We start from the raw sequence: 15,873 nt of genomic DNA, 5'->3' as shown, positions 1-15,873 counted from the left end.
TATAATTATTTATTATTTATTTTACCATAGCATATAGGGGCATAGTTATAGACCAGGACCCCACTGTGCTAGGTGCTGTACAAACTCAGAACAAAAAGACAGTCGCTGCCTCAAGGGGCTTACAACCTAAGAATCAGACAACAGATAACAGATTAACATAAGAACATAAGAATGGCCATACTGGGTCAGACCAAAGGTCCATATAGCCCAATATCCTGTCCCCTGACAGTGGCCAATGCCAGGTGCTCCAGAGGGAATGAACAGAACAGGCAATCCTCAAGTGATTCATCCCCTGTCGCCCGTTTACAGCTTCTGGCAAACAGAGGCTAGGGACACCATCCCTGTCCATCCTGGCTAATAGCCATTGATGGACCTATCTTCCATGAACTTATCTCGCTCTTTTTTGAACCCTGTTAGAGTCTTGGCCTTCACAACATACTCTGGCAAAGGGTTCCACAGGTTGACTGTGTGTTGTGTGAAGAAATACTTCCTTTTTTTTGTTTTTAACCTGCTGCCTATTAATTTCATTTTGTGACCCCCTAGTTCTTGTGCTGTGAGAAATAACACTTCCTTATTTACTTTCTCCACACCAGTCATGACTTTATAGACCCCTATCATATCCCCTCTTAGTCATCTCCTCCAAGCTGAAAAGTCCCAATCTTATTAATCTCTCCTCATACGGAAGTTGTTCCATACCCCTAATTATTTCTGTTGCCCTTTTCTGAACCTTTTCCAATTCCAGTATATCTTTTTAGAGATGGGGCGACCACATCTGCACGCAGTATTCAAGATCTGGGCATACCGTGAGTTTATAGAGAGGCAATATATTTTCTGTCTTATTTCTTAATGATTCCCAACATTCTGTTTGCTTTTTTGACATCTTTGAGAACTACATCTCTCTTCCTGGTTAAATAATAGTCCACTGTGAGCTAAGGGATTGCTGCAGTGCCAGCCACAACAGCAGCTCTCAAGTGTTTATGATCCATGTCCGTTTGGGCGAGACTTTGGGCTCAGGAAATAGTTCCAAACAATAAAGTTGAAGGTGTGTCTAGGCATTGGCTGAGCTTCAGAAGAAAAGATAAACTGAGATTTGTGCTCCCTTCTAAGCAATAACCTACAGGTTAAATCCACACAGGGGGTTCCTGTTGGGATGGTGCCAAATTGGTGTGGCCCTACTGAATGAATGGTGAGAACATGGCTTGACGTGACTGAACTGCGAAAGAGGATTCTGGGAGCAGAATCCTTCTCTTAGCATCAAGCGGATGCCAGAGGTGAAACTGACTGGCTCCATGCTGCGTGTATGATCAATACTGATCTTGGAGTCAGCAAATATGTCCACTTGAAGTCAGACAACCCGTGTAGAACATCCTGAGTGGAGCATGGGCTGACCAGGGCATCTCGACCCTGTTGAAGGACATCACACAGGGGGCTGAAGTGAATGATTGATAAAGGAGTGAATGTGGGGTAATGTTCAGTTGGCACCACTCTGCAGTCTCCTCCTAAAGTATGAATTAGGTAAAAATTAGTAGGCACAAGGCCACTGGATGTGATTTTAAGATGTGACTTCTTTGAGGAAAAAGCATATAAAAATCAAGCAAATTAAATTACTGTTGGGGGAATTCCTTAATTTACGCTTAAAGAAGCAACATTGCTAGACAGAGTAGCCAAAACTCTGCTCCTTGGGCTCGAATAGGACTGTGACCAGAGGGGTTTCCAGGCAACCAAGGCCTTGCCTTGAGGGAATCTGAGACAGACCAGAGGGCTGAGGAGACCTGATCTGGAGAGAAGAAATCGTCCATAGAATTGGTAACCACCTTCTCTGTTTGCCAAGCAGGAACTTTGTGAGGCTAGCACAGGGCCTGTTTGTGTATGTTTGTGAAAGAGAGACTCGCTAAGAGGAATGTATAGCTCTTAATGTATAGTTCTTAATGTCTAACATAGGAATTATGTGCATGATGTAACCCTTTACCGCCTGTGAAATTCCTTTTCAAATAAACTGCTGTGTATGTAAGATAATTACTGTGGACCTTTTCCACTGGTATGACAGTCGTCTGCTCCACTGGGAGCCATTAAAGATCCATTCCCCTGGTGCCAACATTTGGTAGCAGAGGATGGTTACTGTTGTGTCCAAGAAAAAAAACGGTGTTTAAACTGAATCAAATTGTTCCTGAACTGGTTTCCTGTGAAGAGCTTGGTATCCTGAGTCACTGGTGTTAACCAACGAATTTAAATATTGTTCTGAATCACTTCTGACTTATATTAATTTTAGCTTGGGTACCAGATTTAGTTACAGAGAGGGAAATATAGCGGTGAGCGGGGTTGTATTGGTCATTCCTAGAGTCGATGATGTTTCACAAACACAAACAGGGAAGGGTCTTCAAACCGGAGGACAAGGGGGATGCTGCAAAGCCTCCGGGTGTGGTTAATGAGTGTTTGTTAAGACAGGTGTTTAAAAGCGAGGGGTCTGATCCATGTCTGGCTGATACAGTCCCCACACTGCATGAGAAAGTTTTGGACAACTTACTGTTGAGGTACCAAAAGTGTTACATACCCTAGAAAGCCCAAACTGCAGCACATGTCATCTGTGCTGTGTATTGTGTTGTAGATAAGCTTGTAAAGGAGCGAGATGTTTTGGAATGTCAGCGATATGTTGTGCAAGAAAGTTTGGAACAGGAATTGGAAAAACTAAAATTGCAGAATGAATGCCTGAAATGTGACTTGGAAATTGTTGTAGCACAAAAATGTAACCAAGGCTCAGTGAATAACAGCTTTAACCCATACATGTCCGGAGAGAATAAATATACAGGTGGAAGAAGAAGAGGAGCACCTTCCAGGGCCTCCGGCAGCCCAGCCAGTAGTAATAGCAAAAATGCCTCAGCCTTCACAGCAAATACAAGAGGAAGTAAATCGTCCCCTGACTGAAACTAAAAAACAGGCAATGGCTAAACAAATGGACTCTTTCACTAAGAGAATGTATTTGTCTTGGCTGTTGGAATACATGGTTAGAAAACATTTAGATCCTGAAGATTTAAGAGAACTGATAATAACTTGTGCAGGCCTTACGGAAAGAACGGCTTTGTTGGCAGAAATGGAGGCAGAGTTAAATAAAGGTGACAGAGATGGTGTTATCCTGATACTTTCTGACCCCCTCTGAATTGAGAAGGACAGCTTTGTTAATACATCAGAAGGAAAAAGAATCTGTTATGGCTTATTGTACTAGGTTGTTGTTGGTATGCTCCCTGGCTGAAATCGAGGAGAAACAGCTGACAGATTTGATCTATGATGGTTTAAGGAAACCTATTAAGGTGTTCATAGGATCCTGACTGGATTTAGATCAGGTTGAATTGATTAAAGCAGCTTGGGAGGCAGAAAGGGTAGTAAGTGGAGCAGGTAGTTCTTCTCTGAAAGTGATTAGTGAGGCTTCCTACAGCAATCAAGCAGGCTATAATGGCTCCAGCCACACTGATACGGGACGTGGTAGTTACAGTGAAATAGGACCAGGCTGAGGTTGGTACGGTAGGAGACGTGGAGTGTTTAGTGGGGGATCATTGGGAGCGCAGATGGGCTCAAGTTCAGGAAAGGGGCAGATATGGCCCATTTGGATGGGCAACCTCTGGAGACTTTGCTAGCTGCTTTAAGTGATTTGATGGCAAGGATAAGATCACAGTCAATGCTGCAACCAGGAGTTAAGGCTGTTGAGACCATGGGAACAGGTACAGAAGATCTGCTAGTGAGTTCTTATGGCTTGTTATCCCCGGAATTGGCTCAGATGAAATTGGCAGCTTCCTGTCAGGGTGGCTCCACATTTCAGTAAAAATGCCTCACCCTTAGCAACCCCTGTCCCCAAAGGTAAATGTTAGTAGCCCAATTACAGCCCCACATAATTGGTAAATCTTCCGTGGAAGAGGTAACAGAAGGAAACATATAATGGTTGCTGGCATTAATTAATACAGGAGCAAAGGCAATTTTAAGTATTAATACACCTGCCGCGGGTAGTAGATCAACTAAATTTTAAATAAATACCGTGGTTTGTAACAGCATCGCAGGAAAAGCTGTATGAAAAGTAGATCTGATCCAGCAGGAAAAGTGAATGATTAATCTGGCATAAAGGCTGGTTGTGAAGCAAGAGACTGTAAATAACCAGGTTATTTCAGAAGGATTAAGAAAGTGAGCCTGTAAAGATATGGCACTGCCAGACAGTAAGTGGATAAGGGAATTTCTCCTGGTTTGGGCTAGAAAGAAAAGGCAGTGGTAAAGATAGTGGGGGGGAAATGTGTACGGCGGTTCCTCAGCGTTCCTATCCAGCAGAAGCTGTTCCCCACATTAAAAAAACCCTGTTGCGGGATCTAAAAGCACAAGGGGTAGTAGTAAAGTGTCAAAGCCCCTGCAACTCCCCAGTCTGGCTTGTACAGAAACCGGATGGCAGATGACTTCCCATGATTATAGTATAAAAATATAATTGTAAATCTACCCCTGTTGTAGCCGACTTTCCAACTATAATGGCCAGGGCTAACTGATTCTCTGTACTGAATTTGTTATTTGTTTCTTTGTTATGTTACTAACCTCTTTGAATTAATAACAGGCTAAATTATAAGAACTCCTGAGTTCCTGTTCACACCAAAGAAACAAATTCCTGAGCAGCAGGTACAAAAGAAGATTTGGGTAGCAAGTTTGATGCAAACATTGGACAGAGAAATCAACACAAACAAAAGGAAGAGCACAAGAAGCAAGGTCCGGTCAGAGGCCTTGTGTGTTTTGTTTTTGTTTTGTTTGATTTTGTTTTTCCAGGTTAATCCATCAATTCATGGAAGCAAGAAGTATGCTATGAAATTTGCTATGGCTTGTTGGCGATGTGATTACTAGACCTGTCCATGCCACAGGATTCCATCTGAAGAATAAACCAGAAGATTAAGTCACTCAAATTTCAATACAATGAGCGCCCTTCTTAGGGGCACAAGCATAAAAACATGGTGGGTCAAACTAAAAGTCCATCTAGCCCAGCGTCCTGTCTTTTAACAGTGACCAATGCCAGGTGTTTCAAAGAAAATAAGCAGAACAGGCAATGATTACGTAATCATGCAGCCCATTCTCAGCTTCTGGCAAACAGAGGCCAGGGACACGGTCCCTGCCCATCTTGGCTAATAGCCTCTATGAATGTCTCTCTTTCTTTTACTAAAAACAATACCATCTTGTTATAGTCTGGGCTTTTACAACATTTTCTGACAGGAAGTTCCACAGGCTAATTTTCCTGTGTTTATTTCCTTTTGTTTCTTTTAAACCTGCTGCTTACCAATCTTATTGGTAACCCCTAGTTCTTGTGTGACACAAAAAGAGAGAAGTAAATAACACTTTCTTATTTACTGTCTCAACAACAGTCAGGATTTCATACACCTCTTTGTATTCCCCATTTAGTTATCTCTTTGCCAAGTTGGAAAGTCCCAGGCTTGGTTAATCTCTTCTTATATAAAGTTGTTCCAAACCCCTGATTATTTTTGTTGCTTTTTTTTTCTGTGCTTTTTTTCCCCGATACGGCTGTTGCACATTAAGTGAATGTTTTTAGGGATTTATACACAATGATTACAGAACCTTTTTTCTTTTGGATGCGTAGCAGCTAATTTAGACCTCATTCTTTTATATGTGTAGTTGGAATTATGTTTTTCCAACTTGCATTACTTTGCATTTGTCAGCATTGAATTTCGTATGCTTAGTCACCCAGTTTTGTAAGCTCCCTTTGCAACCCTTTAAAGTCTGTTTTGGACTTGACTATCTTAGTTTTGTATCATCTGGATGTGACAAAATGGGGTTTTATTCCTCTTGTTATGTTGCATGTGAGTCTTACTGTCCTATACTGATACTGTGTGTACCCCAGTTTCCCTGTGTACTGCACCAATACTTTGGTGGTGGGAATTGGGTGTGTGATTTTTGCTGAGGCCAGGGGGCAGGTGAGGCTGTCTAGCTGTCTGCACCTATGTAACCTGAGTCCCAGGAGAGGGGTGCGACCAGATGACACCTTTTGCCCCGGAAGCAAGACAAAGAGATGGAGGAGCAACAGGGGGGGTGTTGGAGGTCGGGTGGCTGGAAGCTGGCAGTCTGCATGGGGGGACCGGAAGAGCGGGAGTCCAGGGTATCTGGCCCAAAACTCCCAAGATGGACTTGGCTGAAAGTCACTGATTTCTGTGCTAACAAGTTCTGTCCTACGCTGTGTTCCTGTTGACTAATAAACCTTCTGTTTTACCGGCTGGCTGAGAGTCACATCTGATTGCGGAGTTGGGATGCAGGGACCACCCTCTGGCTTCCCCAGGAGCCCCGCGTGGGCGGACTCGCTGCGGGAAGTGCACGGTGTGGAAGGGGATGCCGAATGCTCCGAGGTCAGACCCAGGAAGGTCGAAGCTGTGTAAGCTTCTTGCCCTGGAGACAGTCTGCTTAGAGAGAGGAGACATGCTCCCCCAGAGTCCTGACTGGCTTCATACAGTGTAGTTCCAGAGCATTGACCTGGTGACTCTGTGACAACTGGTGATAGAAGTGGGATAAACTGCACCCCGTGGACAGAGCATCCTGCAGTAAGTGACTGGGGAGCAGTAGAACGAAGGGGGATTAGCAGGCGTGCTGAAGGCTCAGAGAGGTGCGGTTCCAGCAGGCGGAGGAGCCTACGGCTTAACCCCCGAGAGAGAGTGGACCCCCAAGAAGGGCTGTTGCACTGAAGGGGGTTTCTCCCAGGGACTGTGGGGAGCTGAGAGACCACAGGCCTATGAGTCCGTGACCACTTGGGAACAGCATGGAGATGGCCGATAACCATCTCCTGAAGAAGGAAATTGTGGAGCTGTGCAGAGAGAGAGGGCTGCACTTTGGAAGATTCACCAAGGCACAGCTGCTTGCTTGGTTGGAAGAGAATGATCGCTTTAAGGAGCTGGTTCCTGTCCCAACTGGCTGCAAGAGAGGCTGGGAGTAGCCAGGCATCCGCAGGGGTCACCCCAGCCACTGACTTAACCGGGGATGCGAGAGGGGCTGAAAGCAGCCAGGCAACCCCAGGATTCACCTACCTGACCAGCAGGGGATCTTCCCAGCCGAGTTCCCCATTGGTGGAGCTGAGACGGTTGGAGTTGGAAATGGAACTAAAACTGAAAGAGCTAGAGGACTGTGAGAAGGAACGGGAGGACTGTGAGAGACAGAGGCAGCATGAACTGGCAATGGCGGAGCTGAGAAGGAGAGAGACCCCTACCGTGGTGAGTGGGGATGGTCCCAGGGTGGCTAAGCCCGTAGGGAACTCCGATATAAAAGTGCTGCCTCCATTTTTAAGGAAGGGGATGATATAGACACCTTCCTCACTGTCTTTGAGAAGGCTTGCAATGTGTACCAGGTTGACCCTGCAGACAGGCTTCAGCATCTCACCCCCTTACTGGGTCCCAAAGCCATAGAGATGTTCAGCCAGATGGATGGTGTGGAAGCAGGGGACTATGAGCTGTTCACGCAAGCCCTGCTGCGCAGGTTTGAGCTGACCCCCGAGCCGTACAGGAAAAGGTTCCAGGGTGTGCAGAAGACCCAAGGGATGACCTATCTGGAACTGGTCACACTGATGGGGGAATACACCCACAAGTGGGTGAATGTTGCTGGGGCCCAGACCAAGGAGGACATGATTTAACAGATGGGGCTGGAACGACTGTATGAACTCTGTCCCCCTGACCTGAGGATGTCGCTGGTGGACAAGAGGCCGAAGGACCTGCTCTGCACGGGGCTGCTGGCTGACGAGTTTGTATTCAGCAGGTCGGGCTATGGAATGGAATCCCAGGGGGACAGGCCCACATCAGTGCAGAAGGTAGTCTCAGATAAATCCCTCCCGAGAGGCACAGACAATACCAGAGCTGACCAACCAGCCCCAGGGGAGCAACGGGACCTGAGGTGTAATTACTGTGGGCAGAGGGGCCACAAGTGGGTCCGGTGCCAAAAGGTCAGGGACAGGATTAGCAAACAGAGCCCTCACAGGGTTGTCTGGGTTGGGGGCCCAGCCAGAGGAGGGGCTGGCTCCCCAGGCAGGAGGGGCTGGCAGTTTAGCAATGGCCCAAGAGCGAGGAGTCTCCCAGGCCAGCTCCTTGGGGTGGCTTGATGCTCCAGAGTCAAAGTTCTCAGTCTACAGGGTGGGTGTGGGGTGGTCCCAGAGGAGTGAGTGCCTCATTCCCCTGGAGGTGGATGGGAAGCAGGTCACAGGGTACTGGGACACAGGCACTGAGTTGACGCTGGCCCGGCCCAAGGTGGTGGCCCCAGACTGGGTGGTGCCCAACACCTACCTGACCCTGATGGGCGAGTGTGGGCCCCTGTTTAAGGTACCTGTGGCAAGGGTACATCTGAAATGGGGGGCCAAGGAAGGGCCCAAAGATGTGGGGATGCCCATCAGTTGCCAACCCAGGAGCTGATGGGGGGGTTACCTGGCAGATTCGCCAGGCAGCCCCCAGAGCGCCCTAGTCTTCACCTGTAGCCAGAGCCAGTGAAGGGCACTCTGCCTTGACACCGGGGGTGGTGCCCTGCTGGGGGTGCAGGTCCCTACCCTGGTGGGAAAGGAGCCACTGGGGACAGGTCTTGGTGGGGCTGCAGCCTCAGACCAGCCACTGAGAGGGAGCAGGTTCCTACCCCATCCCCAGCCACTGAATTCCAGGCCGAGCTGCGGAAGGATCCCTCCTTAGAAAAGCTGAGGGAACTTGCTGGCCACAGCATGGCAAAACCCCTGGGGGAAGGCTGCCGGGAAAGATTTCTGTGGGAGAAGGGATTACTGTACTGGGAATGGAATCCCCAAGGGGAAGTGGAACCATGGGGGATCAGAAGACAGCTAGTGGTCCCCCAGAAGTACTACCGCAGGCTACCGTACCTGGCCCACGATGTCTCTCTCTCAGGACACCAGGGTATCCAGTGCATCAGGCAGAGGCTGCTATGTAACTTTTACTGGCCTGGGGTCAGAGATGAAAGTAAGCCGGTATGGTCCGGCCCGGCGTACCGGCAAGAGCTGGTACGCTGTGCCGGACTGGACTGGCTTCTCCGGCAGTGATTTAAAGGGCCCAGGACTCCCACCGCTCCCATGGTGATTTAAACCGCTTGGGCCCTTTAATTCGCCCCGGGCTCCCAGGCGCCTCTGCAGCTGGTAGCTCCAGGGTGATTTAAAGGCCCTGGGGCTCCCAGCCACAGCCGGAGCCCCAGGGCCTTTAAATCTCGAAAGGCCCCACCTCTTCGGGTTGAGGCCCTGCCTCTTTCAGTTGAGGCTATGCCCCGCTCAGGACTCCGGTGTACCAGTAAGTCCTTTAAGTTTACTTTCACCCCTGCCCAGGGTCTTTGATGCCATCCAGCAGTACCGAAGGAGCCTTTGCAGAAGGTGGCTGTGGACATAGTGGGACCCCTCAGCAAGGCAACTTGGACAGGGAAAAATACATTCTGGTGGTGGTAGATTTTGCTACTCACTATCCTGAGGCAGTGGTCTTGTCCTCTATCGAGGCAGACACTGTGGCAGATGCACTGCTGACCATTTTCAGCAGAGTGAGGTTCCCCTAGGAAGTCCTTACAGACCCAGGGCTCCAATTTCATGTCAACTCTGCTCCGGTGCTTGTGGGAGAAGTGTGGGGTCCGACACACCTGGGCCTCAGCATATCACCCTCAGCCCAATGGGCTGGTGGAGAGATTCCATGGGACCCTAAAGATGATGCTGAAAACCTTTGTAAACCAGCACCCACGGGACGGGGACAAGCATTTACCCCACCTGCTGTTTGTGTACCGGGAAGTGCCCCAGGAATCAACCAGGTTCTCTCCTTTTGAGTTGCTGTATGGGAGGAGAGTGAGGAGACTGCTGGACTTGATGAGTGACGAATGGGAGGGGAAGGCCTCCCCCGATGGAGGGGTGGAGTACGTACTGATTTTCCGGGAAAAGCTTGCTGAGCTCATGGACTTGGCTGGGGAGAATCTAGCCAGGGCCCAAGGGAAGCAGATCTGGTACGACCGCTCAGCACGTGCCCGCTCCTATGCCACCGGGGACCAAGTGATGGTTCTCATTCCCGTGAGAAAGAACGAACTACACGCTGCCTCAGACTGGTCCTTTTAAGGTCATCAAGCAGCTGAATGAGGTGAATTATGTAGTTGAACTGTCTAACCGGGCTCACAGCCACCGGGTGTACCATGTCAACATGATGAAGCTGTACTTTGACAGGGAGAATTTGGTCCGGCGGTGTGTGGCCAGTGGGAGGAGCAGGGAGATGATCTCTTGGTGGATCTATTCCCTGAGACAGGGGCCGGAATCGCTGGAATCAATTGCCCTCACTGACCAGCTAACCCCTGCCCAGCAGGCAGAGATCCGAGGGGTGCTGGGTTCCTACCAGCAGCTGTTCTCCAAATGGCCTGGGCTCACTAACCTGGCTGTCCACCAGGTGAAGACAGGAGCCCACCCTCCTGTAAGATGCTCCCATTCCTGTTCACTGGGAAAACAGCCCAGGACCTGGAGAGAGAGGTCAAGGACATGCTGGCTTTAGGGGTGATCCAGCCATCCTCCAGCCCTTGGGCCTCGCCAATGGTGTTGGTCCCCAAGAAGGACGGGTCACTCCAGTTTTGTGTGGATTACAGGAGGCTTAATGCCATCACCAAGTTTGATGCCTACCCCATGCCTAAACCTGACAAGCTAGGCGGGGCTTGTTATATCACTACTATGGATCTCACCAAGGGCTACTGGCAAGTACCTTTGGATCCAGAGGCCCGGCTGAAATCTGCCTTTATCATCCCTCTGGGGTTATACAAGTTCCTGGTCCTACCTTTCGGCCTAACAGGGGCACCTGCCACCTTTCAGCACCTGGTGAACCAGTTACTCAAAGGGATGGAGAATTTTGCCCTGGCGTATATTGATGATATCTGTGTTTTTAGCCAGACCTGGGAGGACCATGTGTCCTAGGTTAAACAAGTACTGGACCGGCTCCAGGATGCAGGTCTGACTATAAAAGCCAGCAAGTGCAAGGTAGGGATGTCAGAGGTGTCATATCTGGGCCACAAAAGGGGGAGCGGCTGCCTAAAGCTAGAGCCAGCCAAGGTGGAGGTGATCAGAGATTGGCCTGTTCCCCAGACTAAGAAGCAGGTCCAGGCTTTCATTGGGATGGCGGGCTACTACCAGAGGTTCATACCCCACTTTAGCTCCATAGCCACCCCCATCACTGAGCTATGAAAGAAGGGTAAGCCAGATAAGGTGGTCTGGACAGAGCAGTGCCAGAGGGCTCTCTGTGCTCTGATGGAGGCTCTGGTCAAGGGCCTGGTGCTGGTAAACCCAGACTTTGACAAGCCCTTTATGGTGTTCACCAACGCCTCAGACACAGGGCTGGGTGCGGTGTTAATGCAGGTTGACGGAAAGGGGGAGAGACTACTACTACACTGCTACTACTACTACCAGGCTTACTTCTCTGAGGAGGGGAAAGTTAAAAAAAAAGAAAGCTTTTGGAAAGTCTGATTAAATCTGCACCATTATCTATCCCAATACTGGAATTCAAAGTCCTAGCCAGAGTAAACCTTACTGTGGGCAACAACTCGAAGCCAACCTCTAAAAAAGAAAAGTCTTGTACAGAAGTCATTTTAGAGTTGTTTCCCTGATAATGTTTACTCTAGCAGCATTTATTTCACTGGGACAAAAGGGAGAAAAAAGGCTAAAAGAAAGCAAAGTAAAAGGGAATAAAAATTTCTATCCAGGTAACTGATTTTCCAGTACAAGAACTCTCCACAACTCAATAAAGGACTATCAAGTTGCTAAACCCGGTAAAGGGGATGATAAGAATGAAGACTGTGGAAGATGGGGAAATCTGGCACTCTATGGTAACAGAATCTGTCATTCCCTTTGAGGCCATAAAAAACACTCAGGGAATGTGGACATTTCATGTACCAAATAAGACATATATTTCTGTGTGGGCACATGGATTAACATCCAAGATATTAACAAAAGGGTGCCAAGAAGCTGCAGGAAAACAGGCTTTAGTAGTTAAGAGGGAATATAATCCAACTAACAAAAGGGACCTCAAGTGTAACAAATGGTGCATATGCATTGGGGGACAACCTATCCCAAGCAATTAATATCAAAACTGGGGAATTGTGGGACCCACATACACCACATAAAGAAACCCCTCAGACACACCATCATCAGGAAAAAGCACCCCAAGAATATATAATTCAAGGGGTTTGGTTTTAAAATGAAACTAAAATTCCAGTCATAAATATAGGATCCGCTGTAAAATTGTATAACATCACTGAGAATATGAAAATGTGTCAATAAAAATGTAATTGGTGCACATAGAACACATGTTTACTGGGGACTGGTAATAAATCTGTATTTAAAGTGTCCGAACAAAAGTACCCTAACATAAATATGCTTTAAGATGCCATACCTCATATGGGGACAATGTGTAATATATGGAAGGATAAATATAGGTTAATGTAACCAAATCAACACAAAAATGTCACAATGTTCCGAAACGTATAAAATGACTAATTCTAGATTGTAATCATAGTAGCTATATACACAACAAATCTAAATTTAAGATTTCCGTAATCTTAGTCCCCAAGGAGTGGATAGTCAACAGTCTGTCACAGAGTCACCAGGCTAATGCTCGAAAACTGCTCTCTAAAAAGCCTGGTAAGGCATGCCTCCCCTCACACTGCTGCTGGGGCAAAAAAGCCTAAGTGGCCTTGGTCTTTCTGTGTCTGACTTCGGGGCATTGAGCATCCCCGCAGTGAGTCCGCCTGGGCGTGGCTCCTGGGGAAGCCAAAGGGCCCTGCACTTCAACTCCATAGTCAGCTTTAACTCTCAGCCAAGATTGTAAAATGGAGGGTTTATTAATTAACAGGTACACAATGTGGAACAGACTTGCTGGCATGGGAATTGGTAACTTTTAGCCGTGTCCATCTTGGACTCCCTGCTTCTCTCCCAACCACAGACTGCCCAGTTTCTAGTGACCCGACCTCCAATATGCCCATTGCTCCTACTGGTCTTTGGCTCACTTCCCGGGCAAAGTGGCACCGGTCACATCCCCTCTCCTAGGTTTTAGGTTATGAAGAGCACCTTCTATAGCTTACGTACAGGCAACTGAAGTAGCCTTACCTGCCTTCAAGGGTCTTAGCAAGTCACATGCCCTTGTTCCTACCACCTAAGCATGGGTGTAACATGCAGGAAAACTAAGGCACCACCCACAGTATTTATGCAAAACAGTCAAAACTCACATGGACTCACTTACAACAAAAAGTGTACCAGGTAATATATGTCCGCACCTGGAAAATAAAACAGGGTACTATGGAATAGTACCAGAAGGAAATGAACTATGGTAAATACCCAAAGTGAAATGGAAACAAATAATAGGAGCCGAGTAAAAACAGGGCACCTTAATCACAGGAGGAAATTGAAATTTGAATTAAAAAGGGGGTAAATACACCATGAATTTACAATAAAAAAAAAGGGTTGGTGGGAATTGCATAAAATAAACCAAGATATATGTTGGTATCAAATGGAAAAAGGTAATGAAGTAATAAATAACCTGACCTAAGGACCAAGGAATGTAACATACTTGTGAAGATGTAACTCATTTCCAATACGAACAATATCAAGCGCACCCTCAAATAACTAAAACCATTGTGACTCACCCTCGATTAACATAGCCAAATTTAAGGAAAATAGAGTGGAATAATAGAGATTGGGATATGAAAATACAAACTAATCAAGGCCAAATAGAATGGTCAACTAGACTAATAATATCTGTAAGAGGTATGCTTGCTCGAAAATATAAAACTGTTAAAAAAGCTGTAGAAAAAATCTGATCTCAAATGTGTACTTGGTATAGTGTTGTATGTCAAGTAACAGTATAAAATAAAATTAAATGGGCAATGTTATTTTAAATTTCTGAAACTGCAGCATTATTCCTTGTATGTTTCTGTTTTGAATATCAAATGTGTAAGCAATATAAAAAAAACCAAGCTTTGCAAAAAACTTATAAAATTGAGTTGTTGGATTATGCTACTAAAAATCGTAAGATAAGGCTTTAAGTTTTATAGAAACCAGAAAAGGAGACACATGATCTAATAGTTAATGTACAAATTGTGGGTATGATTGATGTGATATTACAATTATCTTTGGTAATTGAATATTGAATGGGGGACTGTTGGGATGGTGCCGAATTGGTGTGGCTGTACTGAATGAATGGTGAGAACATGGCTTGACGTGACTGAACTGCAAAAGAGGATTCTGGGAGCAGAATCCTTCTCTTAGCATCAGGCAGGTGGCAGAGGTGAAACTGACTGGCTCCATGCTGCGTGTATGATCAATACTGATCTTGGAGTCAGCAAATATGTCCACTTGAAGTCAGACAACCCGTGTAGAACATCCTGAGTGGAGCATGGGCTGACCAGGGCATCTCGACCCTGTTGAAGGACATCACACAGGGGGCTGAAGTGAATGATTGATAAGGGAGTGAATGTGGGATAATGTTCAGTTGGCACCACTCTGCAGTCTCCTCCTAAAGTATGAATTAGGTAAAAATTAGTAGCCACAAGCCCACTGGGCATGATTTTAAGACATGTGACTCCTTTGAGGAAAAAGAGTATAAAAATCAAGTATATTAAATTACTGTTGGGGGAATTCCTTAATTAACGCTTAAAGAAGCAATGCTGCTAGACAGAGTAGCCAAAACTCTGGAGTAGGACTGTGACCAGAGAGGTTTCCAGGCAGCCAAGGCCTGGACCAGAGGGCTGAGGAGACCAGACCTGGAGAGAAGAAATCGTCCATAGAATTGGTAACCACCTTCTCTGTTTGCCAAGCAGAGCCTGTTGGTGTATGTGAAAGAGCGGCTCGCTAAGAGGAATGTATAGCTCTTAATGTATAGTTCTTAAATGTCTAACATAGGAGTTGTGCTTAATGTAACCCTTTACCGCTTGTATAATTCCTTCTCATATAAACTGCTGTGTTTGTAAGATAATTACTGTGGACTTTTTTCACTGGTATGACAGTAATCTGCTCCATTGGGAGCCATTAAAGATCCATTTCAGGGGTAGTAGCCCCCTGGTGCTAACAGTTCTCAGTTTTTGGAGCTGTGCAGGGTTTACCACATGCCAGGGTCCAGCTGATGTCTTTAATTATTATTGTTATTATTTGCTGTTTGCATGAGTGAATTGCCTATAAATCCAAATCAAAGCCCACAGCCTGACTGTAAACATATCACAAAAAGACTGACCTTGCCTCCAAGAGCTCACGGTCTACGTGACAGATAGATGAGACCAATAGGGTGGGGAAGGGCGGGAGGATAGTGTAACAAAATAAAGAAAGACCAGCAGACAAACAGAACTCACAGCTTGTTATTTGCTTGCCAGTGCCAGGAGCCAGTGTTTTCCTGGCCTCGTGACAGCGGTGGGTTTCAAGGAGAGATATAAAAGAGCTTAAAGTTTTGCAGCCTGGAAGAACCATGTAGTCGATTGGCTGAACAGGTTGCATAAAGCTGTGAACCTGATTCTTAGAGGTGGCTTGTCCCTTATGCCAATGTTTTAATTGTCTATTCAGGAACATTCTTGGCCACCACAATATTCAGATGAGGAAAACCAGTGACCTTCTATTAAAGCCCTGCTTTTCTCATGCCTGCAAAATACAGTCCTTCTGTGTTGTTCTGGCACTCCGGGTTGCCTTCAGGCTAAAGCAAGAGTTATTAACAGTTTGTTTTCTACCACTACAGGGAAAACTAAGCACTTAAACAGAGACCACAGATCTGGAGTAAGAAGCAGAGGAGAGCCCGAAATGCCCCTAAAATTCACTCCAAACTGCCGTATCTTGTATACGCTTCATCAAACCGTTCAGGATTTTATCTATTGTTGATGCACTGGAGCTAAACTCTTTTGTCT

At 46.6% G+C, this 15,873-nt stretch overlaps 1 long non-coding RNA gene across 1 annotated transcript; it reads left to right on the top strand.

Annotated features, from left to right (window-relative positions):
- Positions 1–6,447: 6,447 nt before the first annotated feature.
- Positions 6,448–14,960, top strand: LOC128845871 (uncharacterized). The gene is made up of 2 exons (XR_008446748.1): positions 6,448–7,813; positions 9,311–14,960. It is a non-coding gene; the product is annotated as an uncharacterized LOC128845871 (long non-coding RNA).
- The last annotated feature ends 913 nt before the right edge of the window (positions 14,961–15,873 follow it).

This window comes from Malaclemys terrapin, chromosome 12 (assembly GCF_027887155.1).
Source record: "Malaclemys terrapin pileata isolate rMalTer1 chromosome 12, rMalTer1.hap1, whole genome shotgun sequence".
In the NCBI taxonomy this organism is placed as follows: Eukaryota; Metazoa; Chordata; order Testudines; family Emydidae; genus Malaclemys; species Malaclemys terrapin.
Note: the sequence above shows the minus strand (reverse complement) of the source record. Positions and strands in the feature narration are given on the sequence as shown.